General features: G+C 37.9%; 2 long non-coding RNA genes and 2 other non-coding genes across 4 annotated transcripts; 3 read left to right on the top strand and 1 right to left on the bottom strand.

Annotated features, from left to right (window-relative positions):
- Window positions 1–320: 320 nt before the first annotated feature.
- Window positions 321–428, top strand: LOC130984686 (small nucleolar RNA R71). The gene has a single exon (XR_009088602.1). It is a non-coding gene; the product is annotated as a small nucleolar RNA R71 (small nucleolar RNA).
- A 10,780-nt stretch (window positions 429–11,208) lies between these two features.
- Window positions 11,209–11,316, bottom strand: LOC130984349 (small nucleolar RNA R71). The gene has a single exon (XR_009088290.1). It is a non-coding gene; the product is annotated as a small nucleolar RNA R71 (small nucleolar RNA).
- A 4,429-nt stretch (window positions 11,317–15,745) lies between these two features.
- On the top strand, window positions 15,746–16,959 carry LOC130978951 (uncharacterized). Its single transcript, XR_009086495.1, has 3 exons — window positions 15,746–16,032; window positions 16,558–16,708; window positions 16,841–16,959. It is a non-coding gene; the product is annotated as an uncharacterized LOC130978951 (long non-coding RNA).
- A 57-nt stretch (window positions 16,960–17,016) lies between these two features.
- Window positions 17,017–17,707, top strand: LOC130983095 (uncharacterized). The gene is made up of 2 exons (XR_009087249.1): window positions 17,017–17,187; window positions 17,261–17,707. It is a non-coding gene; the product is annotated as an uncharacterized LOC130983095 (long non-coding RNA).
- The last annotated feature ends 241 nt before the right edge of the window (window positions 17,708–17,948 follow it).

Below are 17,948 nucleotides of genomic sequence, written 5' to 3'. Positions count from 1 at the left end.
ACTCCTTCTTGAGCTGATGATAAGGTGATGGCTGCTGCAACTTGGTTCTCCTCCACCTTCTTGGTAAGATCTGCTAGCTGCTCGGTGATCATCTTGTTTTGAGCTAACAATGCATCCATGTGGTTCAGCTCTATTACTCCTCTGGTGTTACTTCTTTCGGAAGCATAGAAGTAGTCATTTTCAGCAACTGTTTCAATGACATCTATGGCTTCTTCAATGGTTTTCTTCTTGTTTAGAGAGCCTCCTGATGAATGATCCACAGCCTTCTTTGACTCATAGGAAAGACCTTCATAGAAGATGCGAAGTTGAACCCACTCATTAAACATCTCTGGTGGGCATCTTCTTGTCAGGTCTTTGAATCTCTCCCATGCTTCATAAAGTGTTTCACCATCTTGTTGTCTAAAAGTTTGCACCTCAGTTCTTAGCCTATTGATCCTTTGAGGAGGGTAAAATCTTGCCAGAAACTTGTTCACCACTTCTTCCCAATTAGTTAAGCTCTTCTTTGGGAAGGATTCAAGCCATTTGGATGCCTTGTCCCTGAGTGAAAAAGGGAACAAGAGCAACCTATAGACATCTAGGTAGACTCCATTGGACTTCACTGTGTCACAAATCCTCAGGAAGGTGGTCAAATGTTGATTAGGATCTTCTTGAGCACCTCCTCCAAATGAGCAATTATTTTGCACAAGAGTGATGAGCTGGGATTTTAGCTCGAAATTGTTGGCATGTATGGTGGGCTTCTGAATGCTACTTCCACAGTTTCCAGGATTAGGATTGATATAGGATCCTAAGACACTCCTTTCTTGCCCAGCCCGGTTTGCATGGCCTTCTCTGACATGATTATGAGCTTCTTCTTCATGATTGTTCTCCTTATTTTCTTCCATGTTGGGTTCAAAATACTCTTCCTCTTCTTCCTCAGCACCAATAATCATTTTCCCTCTTGCTTCCCTTCTTAGTCTCCAAAGGGTTCTTTCAGGTTCTGAATCAAAGGATGTTGAAGCTCCTTCTCTTCTCCCTATCATACAACAAATAGATTGCACAACAGGAGATAAAATGAAGAAACTATTCTTGTTAGAGTAATTGTTAGTGTGAGTGATGCAAATTATCAAACAGTTAGTGGGTTAGTGAGTAGAATAGTAATCAAAGGAAGAAAGAACGAAAGAACTAAAAGAGGGTGCAGGGGGTGAGGAAGAAACTAAAATAAACTAAAAGAAACTAACTGAATAAACTAAACGAAAAGAAAAATGCTCAATCTAGTGATATTCAAACTTAATCATTGTTGATTCAAAATCAATCCCCGGCAACGGCGCCATAAACTTGATGCATGAAAACTTGTCTCTCAACAAATTTTCCTTCGGCAAGTATACCGAATTGTCGTCAAGTAAAACTCACAATAAAGTGAGGTCGAATCCCACAAGGATTGATTGGTCAAGCAACTTTAGTTAGAAGAATGTGCTAGTTGAGCTAAACAGAATTTAGATTGAGATGCAGAAATTTAACTGACTGGAAATTAAATAACAGAAATTAAAGCGCAGAATCTTAAATGGGGATTTGGGGTAAAGAGCATGAAATTAAATGGCAGAAAGTAAAGTGAATGGGTAAGATCAAAAATGGGGAAATCATTAGGTTCAGGAGATGTTGCATTCTCTGGATCAAGTTCATTTTCATCTCTTCCTCAATCAATGCATTCATTGATCTCCTTGGCAATCTTAAGTGATTGGATCCCAATTCCTTGGTAATCCAATCTCTCTAAGCTTGAACAATTGCCCAATTCCATGATTTAATTGCTCATGGGAAGAGATGAAGTGTGGTCACTGATTATACCACATGTATTTCCAAATCAAAGTGTTGGGAGGATTACATGTCACTATATCTGCCCAGACCCCAATTTGGTCCAACATGAGAAAGTATTTCTAGCATGATCTCCTCATCGCTTTTCCAAGGCTCAAAGGAGATCCAATTATGGAGAGTTTCTTTTCCAAGACAACTAACCAATTGAATTAAGATCGAAAGCTTTCTAGTAAGATCAAGAGAAAAGAAAGAAGAAGAAGAATGAAAACTATAATTGATCCATCAAATTACAACAAAGCTCCCTAACCCAATGAAAGGGGTTTAGTTGTTCATAGCTCTAGAAATGAAAAATGGCAGAAAAGAAGAATACATGCTAAAAGTGCAGAAAAGTAAATCTATAGAGAGTAGTTCCCAAAAGTGCCAAGCTTCTCTAAAGTTCAAAACTACTCCTATATATACTACTCCTCTTGATCTTCTAGTGAGTTCTTCAAGTCTTGGATGTGGGCTTTGGATCTTGAGTTGAAGCAGTTCTCATCTTTAGTGGGCCCAACTTGCAGAGAAAGATGATTTAGACTTTAGGTAATTAGTGAGATTTAACGTTAGTGGCATTCACTTTTTCCACTAACGTTCTAACCTCATATATCCACGTTAAATCCAACGTTAGTGGTCTTAACGTGACCACTAACGTTGCTTTCTCAAAACTTGGCTAACGTTATTGGGACTCACTTTTCCCAATAACGTTGGCTTATACCCCTTCGCAAACGTTAATGGGAATCACTTTTCCCATTAACGTTGCATAGTGCCCCTATGTTCCTACGTTAGAGTCCACGTTAACATAGCTAACGTTACTCTTAACGTAGGTGTGATCCACCTTCGAGAGCGTTAGTGACACTCACCTTTGTCACTAACGCTCCAAATGCCATGTTCTCTATGTTAGAACTCACGTTAACTAAGTTAACGTGGCTCTTAACGTAGTAGTGAAGCCATCTCCCAACGTTAGTGACAAAAGTGAGTGTCACTAACGTTGGTTCCTTGATCCCAACTCCACGTTAACTTTCACGTTAATAAGGTTAACGTGAAAGTTAACGTAGGCAATGCTAGATGGTCCAACGTTAGTGACAAAAGTGAGTGTCACTAACGTTGGCTTGTGTTTCCTCTTCCACGTTAGAGTTCACGTTAACTAAGTTAACGTGACTCTTAACGTGGATCATTGCCAAGTTCTCCAACGTTAATGGTGTTCACTTTTACCATTAATGTTGGAGTTCCTTCTTCTTCTATGTTAACTACCACGTTAACTTAGTTAACGTGGCAAGTAACGTGAGCTTTGGGTGGCTTCGCAGGCGTTATTGATGATCACTTTTCTCATTAACGTTGCAAGCATTACCATTCCACGTTAGTTTTCACGTTAACTAGGTTAACGTGAATACTAACGTGATTCTCCCTTGCTTCCTTTGCCCTGAAAACAAGCAATTAAAGTGCATCAAAGCTCTAGCCAAAGTCATGAGATTATGCATCATTAATTTATCATGCAATTCTAGCAAAATACTCATGAAATTATGCAAAGTTCACAAAAGTTGCTTGAATCAAGGTGTAAGTGTAACTTCATCCAAAACTTGCCTTATTCTCTAAGAAAACGCATGAAGCTACCCAAAAACAGTAAAGAAAATGTCAGTGAAACTGGCCTAGATGCCCTGGCATCAGATGCTAGGGAGAAAGGGGGGACCAATCATTTTACACTAAGACACAATTTTTCTAGTTTTTAGGTTTTTTGTTCTTCTAGAGGAAGAAACCCTTGTTCTTCTCTAGATCTAGCTTTAATTTGATTCTTCCTTGTTGAATCTGAATTGGGTTTTGTTAATTACTATCTTTGATTGCTTAATTTGAATTCCTTAGTATATCTCCACTTAGATCTTGTGTTAGTTTATGGATTTTGTCAATTGTCACTTTATACCCATTTCATGAATATTGTGAATCTTGACTTGTTGATGTTACATTGATGATTTTTATGCTTCATTGTGTTGTTTAAGCTCTTATAACTTGATAATTGTTAGTGGGTATTTGTTGATTTCAATTCAATTACAATTTGAACATGTCTTTTATTAATGCTTACCAAGTGTTTGATGAATTGTTTACCTTGACTATAGAGTAGTCCTTTTTACTCTTGGCTTAGGCCAAGGGAATTGGGTAAACTTGAGTCGTTGGGTCTAATGGAATTGATGATTTGAGAGTCCTTAGTGGTCAATTTGATATCCATTAACACTAGCCTACTTCTAGGTTAATTAGTAGTGAGGTTAGGCCTTATGGGTTGATGTTGACCAAACCATTTGACGTACTTCAAGTGTGGAAGTAGACTTAATGATTTTGGCTCCTCATAATTGTCAATATATGGTTATTAAACAAGGATAGTGACCCCAATTCCCATGCCTAACCAAGAGTTGCTTTTATTATTCATATTTGAAAATCAATTTCTCAGTTATCTTGCTTAGTTGTAGTTATTGTTTAGTTAAGAGTAGAGTTAGAGATTGAATGTTGGTTCCTTATTTTGAAATTGTTTACACCTTATGTGTTGTTTGAATTAGTTCTTTGCACTTTAGATTGCTTAATTGCTAAGATTCTCAATTTACTTTCTTGTTAATGAATCACAACCCCAGACTTCTAACCAATGTTGAAGCACATGTTTGCCCATTCTTCGTGAGACGACCTGAGGTTTGAATACTTCGGTTATTTTATTGGGGTTGAACTTGTGACAACCAATTCCATTCTAAATTTGATCCGCGAGGATTATTGTTGGGGGAGCTATACTTGCAACGCAATTTCATTTAGAAAATCTCTTCCGACATTGTTCCTGTGCGTCCATCAAATTTTTGATGCCGTTGCCGGGGAATGGTTGCAACATATGTCTTAATATTGGTTATGTGAATATGTGAATATTGTAGATAGTTTGTTTGTTTTCAATACCTAGTTATAGTTTAGCTTCTTTTATTTTTGTGCCATGACTCCCAAGTGTGATGACTCGGTCCCAACCGAATTCTAGCTTAGCCGATTTTGATCCCGAGATTGAAAGAACTTTGTTACACACTCGGCAAGCTAGACGGCGGTTGGACTATACGGCTAGTACTTCGGTCTCTTTTGAGGAACATATCGAATCACTAGACGGTACCGAGAGCGACTTGGAGTCTGCTACTTCCTATTCTTCTGTTGGCACTACTAATACATCTTTGTATCCTACAGGTGAACTACACATGGCGGAGCCACGCCAGATCACTTTACTTGAGCAAGGAGCTCCGGATATTGTGCTTCAACCATTGCAAGCAAGATATCCCAACCTTGATCCAAACTTTGAATTGAAGAGTAGCTTGATAAATCTACTACCTAAGTATCATGGGTTGCCGTGTCAAGACCCCATCCAACATCTAAAGGATTTTCAAGTTGCTTGTTCTACTACTCGAAGGCATAGAGCCGATGAGGTGGCTATCATGGTCTTTGCTTTCCCCTTCTCCCTTGAAGCTCAAGCAAAGACATGGTTTTATTCGCTACCGGATGAGATTGCTACCAATTGAGATTTCTTGAGAAGAGAGTTCTTAAATAAATTCTTTCCACCAGAGAAGACCGACTACATCCAAAAGGAAATTTCGGGTATAATACAAAGAGATCAAGAGAGTTTGTATGAATATTGGTCTCGATTCAAGAGGCTACTAGAGTCTTGTCCACACCATGGAATGAACACTCACTTGCTCATTAGCTACTTCACCAGAGGTGTTTGTGTGGAAGATAGAAGATTACTCACTGCTTCTAGCGGTGGTTCCCTTTCGAAAAATAAGACGGAGGGAGAAGCTTGGAGTTTGATAGTGGATGTTGTCGAAGCTACGCAACATACAAGAGTGAGAAGTAATCCTCTCCAGGGTGTGGTAGAACCGTCCCCCTCCGAAGCAAGCCTAACCAAAGCACTTGGGGATATGACCACCATTCTCACCCAAATACAAAAGGATCAAAAGGAGTTTTACTCTATCCAAGCTGTCCAAGCCCCACCTCCAGTGGCCTAACTTGAAGGCCCTCCTAGGATTTGTAGTTTGTGCTCTAGCACCACACATTACACCAATCAATGCCATCAAATTCAAGAAGAGCATGCCCTTGTAGTGGCCAATGTGAATTACAACAATCGTCCACCTTACCCTTCTTAAAGCCAAAACCACTACCCTCATGGTAGTAATCAACACCAAGGGTGGAGGGATAATGCACAAGGGAACAATCAAATCCAAAGATAGAACAACTCTCCTTCTCATCACAACAACAATTACCAAGCCAACCAAAACCACCACAACCAAAACCAAAACAACTACACCAAGTACCAAGCACCACACCATAGACAACAATCCAACCACACCTCTCCACCTTCCACCAACTAAATTGAAGAGCTTAAAGCCGCTGTGGAGAAATGGGATGAGGGCTATAGGGCTCAATTCGAGGCTATGAATGCTCAATTGGCCAATCTTGTCGACATAATTTCAAAGATGTCCATGTCCCCCTCCAACAATACCAACCAACCCTTAAGTTCTTCCAACCTTCCATCCGAACCCCAACTAAACCCAAAGGGCAGTCTCAATGCCATCACCCTACGGTCAGGAACTACATTGGAAAAGATACCTCCAAGGATCTTGGAGGACATTCATGAGAAAGAAGTAATTGTTGAAGCTCCACATGAAGAGGAGGAGGTAGGCAAGAGGCATGAGGAAGAAGGAGTAAACCTCAAGGAACCCAAGAGGAAAGCTCTAGTGGATGAGTCCATCCCTATTCCATTCCCTTCCATGGTGAAGAAAGCAAAGAAGACGCCGGAATTTGGTATGAACATGCTTCAAGTGTTCAAGAAGGTTGAGGTAACCATACCACTTCTTGATGCTATCCAACAAATTCCAAAGTATGCAAAATTCTTGAAAGACTTGTGTACACACAAGGATAGGATAGGGGAATTAGAGACATTATCCTTGGAAAGTTCAATTTCTTCCTTGATGGAACCTATACCAAGGAAATGTGGTGACCCTGGGCCTTGTTTGGTGTCTTGTTGTATTGGTGGACACATTTTTCATGATTGTGTGTAATCTTGGAGCTTGTGTAAGCCTCATGCCGCTTTCTACCTTTGTGCGGTTGAATTTGGCTCCATTAAAGAGGTCAGCAGTGAGGTTTGCCTTAGCCGATAAAAGTGTGATCACGGTAACAGGAATAGCCGAAGATGTACTTGTGGAAATCAAGGATTTGATCTTTCTGGTTGACTTTTACATCCTTAAAATGCCCCCAACAGAAAATAGAAGCTCATCCTCCATTCTACTTGGTAGGCCTTTCCTTAAAACCTCTAAATTCAAGTTAGATTCCTTCACCAGCACATATTCCTTTGAGGTTGGGGACAAGACTATCAAGTTCAATTTAGAAGAAGCCATGAAACATCCTCCCGAAGAGCATTCCGTTCTCTGATGTGATGTAATTGATGAAGTGGTAGCGGAAGTGCAAGAAGAAGACCATAACAAGTTATGCTGCCATGCTATTAAAGAGACGGATGACGAAGAAGGTGAACATGAGGAAGTTGTTGAGGATGAAGTCCATGAGCTTGATGAAAAAGAACTTTAGCCTGAGGCAAAGAGTGAATTGAAGCCTCTCCCATCTCATTTGAAGTATGCTTTCTTAGAGGACAACCAAAAGTTTCTGGTCATCATCGCTAATGAGCTCTCTAGTGAGGAAGAAGAGAAGCTCCTAGATGTTCTCAGAAAGTACAAGAAAGTGATTGGTTGGAGCCTAGCCGATATTGTGGGGATTAACCCTCGCAGGTGCATGCATCGCATATTTCTCAAAGAAGGAGCTAGGCCGGTTAGACAACCGCAAAGGAGGCTCAACCTAACCATCCTCGATGTGGTAAAGAAAGAAGTCACTAGGCTACTTGATGCGGGTATCTGATGAGCGGATAATTTGTACGCTTTTTGGCATTATTTTTAGTATATTTTTAATATGTTTTAGTTAGTTTTTAGTATATTTTTATTAGTTTTTAGTTAAAATTCACTTTTCTAGACTTTACTATGAGTTTGTGTGTTTTTCTGTGATTTCAGGTATTTTCTAGCAGAAATTGAGGGACCTGAGCAAAAATCTGATTCAGAGACTGAAAAGGACTGCAGATGTTGTTGGATTCTGACCTCCCTGCACTCGAAGTGGATTTTCTGGAGCTACAGAAGCCCAATTGGTGCGCTCTTAACGGCGTTGGAAAGTAGACATCCTGGGCTTTCCAGCAATTTATAATAGTCCATACTTTGCCCGAGATTTGATGGCCCAAACCGGCATTCCAAATCAGCTCAAGAATGCCCGGCGTTAAACGCCGGAACTGGCACAAGAATGGGAGTTAAATGCCCAAACTGGCACAAAAGCTGACGTTTAACTCCAAGAAGAGTCTCTACACAAAAATGCTTCAATGCTCAGCCCAAGCACACACCAAGTGGGCTCGAAAGTGGATTTTTATGTCATTTACTCATCTTTGTAAACCTTAAGCTACTAGTTCTCTATAAGTAGGACCTTTTGCTATTGTATTTTCATCTTTGGATCTTAGATCATCTTGAGATCTTTGAATCTTTTGATCACTGGGGGCTGGCCTCACGGCCATGCCTAGACCTTGTTCTTATGTATTTTCAACGGTGGAGTTTCTACACACCATAGATTAAGGTGTGGAGCTCTGCTGTACCTCGAGTATTAATGCAATTACTATTGTTCTTCTATTCAATTCAGCTTGTTCTTGTTCCAAGATATTCTTTCGTACCCAAGAACATGATGAATGTGATGATTATGTGACGCTCATCATCATTCTCACTTATGAACGCATGACTGACAACCACTTCCGTTCTACAAGCAAACAAGGCTTGAATGTTTATCTCTTGGATTCTTTAATCGGAATCTTCGTGGTATAAGCTAGAATTGATGGCGGCATTCAAGAGAATCCGGAAGGTCTAAACCTTGTCTGTGGTATTCTGAGTAGGATTCAATGATTGAATGACTGTGACGAGCTTCAAACTCGCGATTGTGGGGCGTTAGTGACAGACGCAAAAGAATCACTGGATTCTATTTCGACATGATCGAGAACCGACAGCTGGATAGCCGTGCCGTGACAGGGTGCATTGAACATTTCCACTGAGAAGACGGGACTGTAGCCATTGACAACGGTGATGCCCAACATACAGCTTGCCATGGAAAGGAGTAAGAAGGATTGGATGAAGACAGTAGGTAAACAAAGAGACGGAAGGGACAAAGCATCTCCATTCGCTTATCTGAAGTTCTCACCAATGATTTACATAAGTATCTCTATCTTTATCTTTATGTTTTATTCATATATCATCCATAACCATTTGAGTCTGCCTGACTAAGATTTACAAGGTGACCATAGCTTGCTTCATACCAACAATCTCCGTGAGATCGACCCTTACTCGCGTAAGGTTTATTACTTGGACGACCCAGTGCACTTGCTGGTTAGTTGTGCGAAGTTGTGTTTATGCCATGGTATTGAGCACCAAGTCTTTGGGGCCATTACTAGGGATTATTTGAGTTGTGAAAAGTAGTGATCACAATTTCGTGCACCAAGTTTTTGGCGCCGTTGCCGGGGATTGTTTCGAGTATGGACAACTGACGGTTCATCTTGTTGCTTAGAATAGGTATTTTTCAGAGTTCTTAAGAATGAATTCTAGTGTTTCAATGTGATGATCTTATCATCACCAAAGCTGATTGATTCTCATCAATTTAGCTCTTGAATGCAATGTCCTGCTGAAGCTTGGCTATCCATGTCTAATTCCTTTAGACTGAAGCTTTAGACTAACATTGCATGATTCCTAGAATTCTCATTAAGAATTTTGATACCTTTATTTTCTTTTCCACTTAATTTTCGAAAAAACCAAAAAAATTACAAAATCATAAAAACCAAAAATATGTTATGTTTCTTATTGAGACACTAGTCTCATTTTAAGTTTGGTGTCTTGCATGCATTGTTTATTTGATCTTGGTTCTATTTTCAAGTCAATAATACAGGGAACTGAAGATTCAGTACATGCAGCAGAGGAATTATACAGAAAAAGCTGGGCGTTCAAAACGCCCAGTGAAGAAGGGCAAACTGGCGTTTAAACGCCAGCCAGGGTGCCTGGCTGGGCGTTTAACGCCCAAAAGGGTAGTGCTTTGGGCGTTAAACGCCAGAATGTGCACCATTCTGAGCGTTTAATGCCAGGATGGCACCAGAGGGAAGATTCTGTTTTCAATTAAGATTTTTTTCAAGTTTTCAAAATTTTTCAAAATCAAATCTTTTTCAAATCATATCTTTTCAATCAAATCTTTTTCAAAATCAATTTCTTTCCTTTTTCAAAGATACTTGCTAACAATTAATGATTTGATTGAACATCTCAAGTATGTTGCCTTTTCTGTTGAGAAAGGTTTAATGTTTGAATCATATATTTTCTTATTAGGCAAGTCATTAATTTTTAAAATCAAATCTCTTCAAATTGTTTTTCAAATCATATCTTTTTAATCACATCTTTTTCAAAATAGTTTTCAATCATATCTTTTTTATTTCTAATTTCAAAATCTTTTTCAAAAATCACTTGATTTCTTTCCCACTCTTAGTTTTCGAAAATTATCAATCAATTTTTCAAAATGTTTTTAATTAATTTTCGAAAATTTCTTCCCCTCTTCTCACATCCTTCTATTCATGGAGTACCACTCCTCCTCAATGCACAATTCGAACTCTATCTCACTAAGTTCGAATTCTTCTACCTCTTCCTTCTATTTTTCTGTTCCTCTGACACCTCAAGGAATCTCTATACTGTGACATAGAGGATTCTACATTTTTCTTGTTCTCTTCTCTTTCATATGAGCAGGAGCAAAGGCAAAAGCATTCTTGTTAAGGCTGACCCTGAACCTGAAAGGACCTTGAAGCGAAAGCTAAGAGAAGCTAAGGCACAACTCTCTGTAGAGGACCTAACAGAAATCTTCAAAGAAGAAGAACCCATGGCAGCCGAAAACAACAACAATGCCAACAATGCAAGGAAGGTGCTGGGTGACTTTACTGCACCTACTCCAGACTTCTATGGGAGAAGCATCTCTATCCCTGCCATTGGAGCAAACAACTTTGAGCTTAAGCCTCAATTAGTGTCTCTAATGCAACAGAATTGCAAGTTCCATGGACTTCCATTGGAAGATCCTCATCAGTTTTTAGCTGAGTTCTTGCAAATCTGTGACACTGTCAAGACTAATGGGGTTGACCCTGAGGTCTACAGACTTATGCTATTCCCTTTTGCTGTAAGAGACAGAGCTAGAATATGGTTGGACTCACAACCTAAAGACAGCCTGAACTCTTGGGAAAAGCTAGTCAATGCCTTCTTGGCAAAGTTCTTTCCACCTCAAAAATTGAGTAAGCTTAGAGTGGAAGTCCAAACCTTCAGACAAAAGGAAGGAGAATCCCTCTATGAAGCTTGGGAAAGATACAAACAATTGATCAGAAAATGTCCTTCTGACATGCTTTCTGAATGGAGCATCATAGGTATTTTCTATAATGGACTCTCTGAACTATCCAAGATGTCTTTGGATAGCTCTGTTGGAGGATTTCTTCATCTGAAGAAGACGCCTACAGAAGCTCAAGAACTAATTGAAATGGTTACAAATAACCAATTCATGTACACTTCTGAAAGGAATCCTGTGAACAATGGGACAAATCAGAAGAAAGGAGTTCTTGAGATTGATACTCTGAATGCCATATTGGCTCAGAACAAAATATTGACTCAGCAAGTCAATTTGATTTCTCAAAGTCTGTCTGGAATGCAAAATGCACCAGGCAGTACTAAGGATGCTTCATCTGAAGAAGAAGCTTATGATCCTGAGAACCTTTCAATGGAAGAGGTGAATTACATGGGAGAACCCTATGGAAACACCTATAATTCTTCATGGAGAAATTATCCAAATTTCTCATGGAAGGATCAACAGAGACCTCAACAAGGTTTCAACAACAATAATGGTAGAAGAAACATGTTTAGCAATGGCAAGCCTTTTCCATCATCTACTCAGCAACAGACAGAGAATTCTAAGCAGAGCCACTCTGACTTAGCAACCATGGTCTCTGATCTAATCAAAACCACTCAAAGTTTCATGACTGAAACAAGGTCCTCCATCAGAAACTTGGAGGCACAAGTGGGTCAGCTGAGCAAGAAAATTACTGAACTCCCTCCTAGTACTCTTCCAAGCAATACAGAAGAGAATCCAAAAGGAGAATGTAAGGTGATGAGCGGATAATTTATACGCTTTTTGGCATTGTTTTTAGGTAGTTTTTAGTAAGTTCAAGCTACTTTTAGGGATGTTTTCATTAGTTTTTATGTTAAATTCACATTTCTGGACTTTACTATGAGTTTGTGTGTTTTTCTGTGATTTCAGGTAATTTCTGGCTGAAATTGAGAGGACTTGAGCAAAATTCTGAAAAAGGCTGACAAAAGGACTGCTGATGCTGTTGGATTCTGACCTCCCTGCACTCGAAATGGATTTTCAGGTAAGTAGACATCCAGAGCTTTCCAGAAATATATAATAGTCCATACTTTATTCGGAAATTGACGACGTAACTTGGCGTTGAACGCCAAGTTCATGCTGCTGTCTGGAGTTAAACGCCAGAAAAACGTCATGATCCGGAGTTGAACCCCCAAAACACGTCATAACTCGGAGTTCAACTCCAAGAGAAGCCTCAGCTCGTGGATAGATCAAGCTCAGCCCAAACATACACCAAGTGGGCCCCGGAAGTGGATTTATGCATCAATTACTTACTCATGTAAACCCTAGGAGCTAGTTTATTATAAATAGAACATTTAACTAATCACTACAACAAATATGGCCTTTAGCAACGCCAAATTTCGCAACGCCTTAAAACCGTTCTCTTAGATAGGTTTAGACAACGGTTTTTTAAAGTGTTACTGTTGAATTCAGTTTTTCATCAATTTCTAGCAACAAAATAAAACCGTTCTTTTTGATTATTTTAAAGAACGGTTTTATAACCGTTACCATGATTTGGCTTTAAACAACGGTTTTTTATTGTTGTTTAAAGAATTGTACAAAAGAAACGCATTAAAACCGTTGCCAAAATGCTACACTTTAAAACCGTTCTATTAGATGGTCTTAGACAACGGTTTTTATAGTGTTGTTGTTAAAGTTCATTTTTTCATTATGCTATAGTAACAAAATAAAACCGTTCTCTTTGACTATTTTAAAGAACGGTTTTACAACCATTACAACAATTATTTATGAAACAACCATTTTCTAATATTATTTAAATAATTGTACAAATTAAACAATACTAATAAAAATAATTTCAAATAATTATATAAATTGAATATTTTTTCTATAAATACTGAATTTATAAAATACTCAAAAACTATTGTTATAGATAAATAACAAATATTATTTTAAAAAAATAAAACTAAAATAAATTTATTATAAATATTATATATTATTATAAACATATAAAAAATATTATATTTTGAACTCATAAGGCTAAAATAAATTTATAATAAATATTAATATAAAGAAATAAAATTAAAATAATTTTAAAATAAATATTATATATCTATTATTGATTATTATATAGCAAATATTATTTTTGAAAAAAATAAAATTAAAATAAATTTATAATAAATATTATATATTTTTATTACAAATAATTATTTTGTTATAACAAATATATATTTTTTGTTAGAAATAATTATTTGAATTTAGCAATAAATTGATAAATAATATTTTTAAATAATTTTAATATAATATATTAGATTTTTTTGGTAATTATAGTATATTAGATTTTAAAATTATTATTCTATCCATCCATTTTTATCAATATATCTATTTTATCTATATCCTCTTATAAAATCTCTCATTCCTAACTAAATTCCCAAATTAAATAAAAAACCCTAATTTCCAAAATTTAAAACCCTAAACACCCCCCCCCACTGAGCACACAACCCCCACTCATAAACGTAACACATACACACACACGGACAAGAGAGGAGGAAGGAGAAGAGGACGCCGCCGGCGGGTTAGGTGCCGCCGTCGCCGTCGTTGCCAAGCCCGAAGGAGAAAGAGAGTCCGCAAAGGGAGAGTGAGGGACGGAGAAGAGAAGCCGCGCTAACCCCGCAACGCCACTGCATCGTCGCCTCCAGTTGAGCGGTCGCCATCATCGTGCGAGAAAGGAGAAGGAGCCGTCGAGGGGTTGCTGAGCCGCTGCCGTCGCCGTCGCGTTCGTTTCTGTCACAGAAGCTTCCATTTCTGTCACTTTCATGTTGCGGAGAGAAAGAACTACGCATGAGTCAGGGGCCAGGGAAAGGGAGCCACCGCCGTTGCATCCTGGCTACGCCGCCGTTCAATTCGTTGTTTCATCATGGCCATGGAGAGGAACGTGAATGGAAAAGGAAACAGGGAAGCTGCTACTTGGGATTTGAGGAAAACGGCTCTGTTCTGCCTCGCCTCTAGGTTCTGCAAGTTGCCGGAGTCCTCAGCCGCTGGGAACCAGCACTGGAGCTACCCAGAATCACTACTGCTGCTGCCATGGGAGCTGGTATTGGAACCACTGATGGAGCTGCTGTGTTTAGTGATTTTCGCGAGTTGTGACATCGAGGTAGGGAATATTTTATTAAATTAAATATTTTAAACTTTGAATGCTTGAAAAGTTTACTGGATTATTACGAATAGTTGAATGCTTCATATGTAATGGATTTTGGTTGTAGATTAAATGTGTGACTGGTTGTGCCTCTTGTTGATTTTACGATAGTAAGGTAGAACATGTTGATATGTGTATGCTGTAGTCTGCAAGAGTGTGTTGCGTGAGTACCATACGACTTTACAAGCAAAATCTCTGCAGATTTCTGGTGACTTTTGTGAGGTAATGAACATTGCCAGCATTACAAATCCAACATCATTCAAAGATGAGGTTTCTAGGTGGTTTATAAATGTGAGACATTCTTTGCCTTTGAGCTAGCTTTGGGGTTGAGTTAAAATAGGTTATAGATTTCCTGTCTCTTGGCAATTTGTCCATCAATTGTTGTTACTTTTACGTTTACAGTTGAGTTAAAGACTCCTGATATTATTCTTAATTTCTACTATTTACTTTGTTGTTGTCAAATGATGGCCTTATTCTGAGCTGTTTTATTAGTGCTGATTTGATTTTAGTGAGTTCATATGGGTTGATGTTGCTGTTTAGTGCTGCTTTATCCTTGTTAATGGCTGATTTCATGCCTTGTTTTGATTGAGCAATGATGATGATGGCCTTATTCTGAGCTGTTTTATTAGTGCTGATTTGATTTTAGTGAGTTCATATGGGTTGATTTTGCTGTTTAGTGCTGCTTTATCCTTGTTAATGGCTGATTCCATGCCTTGTTTTGATTGAGCAGTGATGCTGATGGCCTTATTCTGAGCTGTTTTATTAGTGCTGATTTGATTTTAGTGAGTTCATATGGGTTGATTTTGCTGTTTGTTTAAATTCAGAAACGTCCTATTTACTGCCATAATGTTGCCGAAATTTCTAAAAATTTGTGTGTTAATTGAATTTCAATTTGTGAATTGAATTTGGTAATTTGTTGCTTTAGTTTAATTTCTAAAAGTTACACGAGCATTCAATATGTTTGAATTGGGAATAAGACTAAAAAAATGATGAATTTTATGTTTTGTTAACTCTTGAGATATGTTTAAATTGGCAGATATCAAGTGAAGAAGCTATAGAAACTGCAAAGCAACTAATGCTTAAAGAAGGCCTGTTTGTAAGTTCCCTAATGTATGTGTATTAGTATTCTGTTGTGACACTAGTAATTTATTAACTTTATTGTTGATGCTGAACCTGTTGATTTTGAGAATAATGGAATTCTCTGGCTCCCTCCTGAACCAGAAGATGCAGAAGACGAGCGAGAAACTTTTTGGTTGATGAAGATGATGAAGACAATGACGGGAATGGGAATGCCATTGGTGAGTGGGGATATCTGTGCAATTTAAACAGTTTTGGAAGTGGAGAGCATCGCCACAAGGGTAGGACAAGTGAGGAGCAGAAGAACAAGGATAGGACAAGTGAGGAGCATCGACGGCTGCAGATTCTCGAACCGAAATCAAGGGTTGATATCGGTTCTTTTCCCTAGGTCTCCACGTAGGGTTGATATCAATTCAATTTCAGTTTCCAGCAAAGGTTAAAAATATCTCTGCTTAGGGTTTTAGCACTTTACAAAGGTACTCTCCCAGGCTCCAATTCTCTTCTTTTTCTTCTTCACTGTGCTGCTCTTGTTTATATTTTTTTAATCTCCACCTTGTTCTTTCTTCATCTTTCGATTCAATTTATTGTTGTTTATATTTTTTAATCTCCGCACTTGACAAGTTGAGAATTATCTTGCTATGCTACCTATGATATTGATATATCTCTTTTCGTTTTGGTTTTCAATCTGCTGGTTTTATTTCATTGGTTATTGCAAGGGTTTGATCAAGGAGCTTGAAATTTAATTGATAAATAGCTCTCTGAAACTAATAGTTAGGTAATGAAGCGTTAAAAATGGCTGGCTTTTGAATTTATGTTATTGATTAGGACAAGAACAATGAAATGATTTTATATAGTTTGAGTGTAACAAGCTGAAGTAAATAATTTTTCTTTCTGCACTTCTTTGTTTTTCGTCTCATGTGTGTCGACAATCTGGTTTTTTGTTGTTGAAATACCATATATAGAACATAATAATAATAATCAAGGTTTACGGTTTACTTCAGGTTCCAACGATGGCTTTCTTTGGTTGAATTGGGAATTTACTCAGAAATGCTGCAAACAAGCAGATCAGTTCAGAATTGCTCCCATCCCCATCTATTCTCCAGGAAATACGGTGCATGTCATCTGCTCCAAACTCAAAACTGTTCATTGGAGGTGCATTGAAGTTTGAAATACCTTATAAGTTGCATCCATCATGTTTTATTTTTGGTGTAATGTAGCTGATACTAATAATATAATAGATATTGATATATGGATAGATACATATTAACATTTCCTCTGTTGCAGGTATTTCATATTCTACTGATGAGTAAGGTTTGAGGGAGGCATTTCAAGATATGGAGAAGTTGTTGATGGTACATACAATTACTCATTTTTTCCTATGCAGACTCGATCCATGGCAGGGAAACCCTTTGTTTGAGGAGACTCAGAAAAAGCAGCATTGTTCTTATTCTGAAGAGTTTGCAACCCCCGAGAGAGCTTGAATGAACAAGACTCAGAATTTATAGGAAGAAATGCTGATTCTGGTTCAAACTTGAGGCCTCAGAATTTATAGGAAGCAGCATTGTTCCAAAAATATGATGAAGAAATGTCCCTGTTAGACAGAATTAGTGCACAGAAACTTGAGGAAACAGGTAACAATACATCATCCATAATTATTAAATTTAGAGTTTAATTCATTAACATAGTTGCCTAATCCATCTTCAGAGTATTTAAGATCCATGGAAGCCTCTCCAAGATCAATTTCAGAGCGTATTTGCATCAAGTGTGAAGAAGAAAGCATGTGATATAGGTCACAATAACCCATATGGTGAACTAGAGGCCGCTTATGTTGCTGGAATTATTGGGTGATTGTGTTGTGGATGTTGGAGCTATGTTGCAATAGCTACTATTATTATTCTCCATCTGGTTGAAGCTGCTGCAGGTTCCATCACTGACTACTGGAGAGGATGCTACTAATGTTGGCAACAATTGATGAAGAGTGAGGGTCTCTTGGCCGGAATTAGTCTATCACATTATAATAAAGCTTCCAGTTTAGTGTTTCAATAAACACTCTCACATTCTTTTGTTATTATATTTTTTGCAAACTTAGATGATATTGTGGATCTTACAACAATTTTTATAAATTTGATGGGAAATGTTCAAATTTTTTTCTTTAGTGACTTCATTCAAATAGTTTAGATTATTTATTGACATTAAATAATCTAAAAAAAACTGAAATTAAGTTCATTCACGAGAAAACTATTGTAAATAAAAAATTATATATCACAAAAAAATCGTTGTCAATAGTTACAAAAGACAATGGTGTTAAAACCGTTGCCAAAATACGACTCCAAAGGTAACGCTTTAAAATCGTTGTTTTAGATGACTATAAAATGGCAATGGTATTAAAACC

Source organism: Arachis stenosperma, chromosome 5 (assembly GCF_014773155.1).
Source record: "Arachis stenosperma cultivar V10309 chromosome 5, arast.V10309.gnm1.PFL2, whole genome shotgun sequence".
NCBI classification, from domain to species: domain Eukaryota; kingdom Viridiplantae; phylum Streptophyta; class Magnoliopsida; order Fabales; family Fabaceae; genus Arachis; species Arachis stenosperma.
Note: the sequence above shows the minus strand (reverse complement) of the source record. Positions and strands in the feature narration are given on the sequence as shown.